The following is a 1,474-nucleotide window of genomic DNA, read 5'->3' as shown; positions in this document are numbered from 1 at the left end:
GTCCTCTACCCTCAGGTTCTTCAGATTGGCCTAATAATCAACCAGACAAGAGACAGATTAGTAAGAGAAGATAACCAAATTTAATACATGTGTACGTATGGAAACCCCACATACCTCAGAGAGTCAGAGACCCCACATGCATGAGAGGTGTCAGAGGTAGAAAGGGAACTCAGGTGTATAAGACATCCGGAGCTAGGAATGAGGTAAGGTGTCTTGGGGGCTTCAAAAGGTTATTGTGAGATGATAGGAAGAGTGGATGCTTAGTAAATATAAATTTGTCCTGCCTTATAGACAGGTCACAAGAAGTTATCTCTGATAATCTCCCATTATGGGCAAGGCTCCTGTCTAAGTTCATACAGGTAGTCAAGGGAAGAGTAGTCAACTTTAGCCTCAGCCTTAGATCAAACAACCTGCATACCACAGAAGCACATCTTGGGGTGACTAACTCTGAACCGCACACTAACAAGCCACATTTTTTCAAAACAGTCTGTAAATTGAAGCACTTATGAAAGCACACCGGAGACCCCATATGGAACAATGGAGCTGCATGCACCACAATTACGTATTTTGAATGAGCAAAGTTTTATTATTTAGTATGTGTGTCAGAGGCCTGGATCCCTGTAACAGGATATTGCAATTTGATAATTCCCTTGGGGAAACGGAAATAATCATGTTGTTACTCTTTAACCGTGGACAAGCTTTGAAATGGCTGAAAAGGGTACTCAGAAATCTAATGAACTATGCCATTTCAAGGCAGGACACCCTTATTACGCAGTCATTTTCTGAAGGGTACACAAGGTTATTCACACTCCTGCCTCTTTATTACCTACTACCCTTAACACCCAGTTGTGTGTGTATGTGTGTGTTTTAACCAGTATCCATACTAAAGACACATAACAGTGGAGATTTTTAGTGCAATATAAATGGTTTGAAATAACTGTTCCAGCCTTTGACAACATATAATAAATCAATTCATCACTGAAACATACACAAGCACCTAATATTTATACTTCCACAGTCTTTCAGGACTTGTTATCTATACTGAATAGATAGAAAATATATATTATTTAAGTTGCCTTTGGGTATCTAGGTGAATGACTGGATTCAAAGTTATGTTTAAAAGAAAAACAAAACTCGATTCCATATTTATAGATTCCTTTCCTTTGGAAACATTAACCTTTATTCAGAAGCTTATGAATTGTCCTAATCTGCTTCTTGTGGGGTGGAGGAAGAAACTTTCCTCTACCCTCCTAAATTCTTTCAGCTGGTTTAAGAATTAAATGGACATGGGATAGATTAACAATAGAACATAACCAAATTCAATTACAACATATGTGTGGGAACTCTACTGCCACGACAGAGTCAGAGACCCCACGAACATGAGAGGTTTGGAGACAGGAAGAGAAAATGAGATAGGTACGACATTCCGAGCTAAGGATGAAGTAGCCACCTTGATGCTGCAGAGAGAGGGTCA

This window comes from Pteropus alecto, unplaced genomic scaffold, assembly GCF_000325575.1.
Source record: "Pteropus alecto unplaced genomic scaffold, ASM32557v1 scaffold101, whole genome shotgun sequence".
Taxonomy (NCBI): Eukaryota; Metazoa; Chordata; class Mammalia; order Chiroptera; family Pteropodidae; genus Pteropus; species Pteropus alecto.
Note: the sequence above shows the minus strand (reverse complement) of the source record.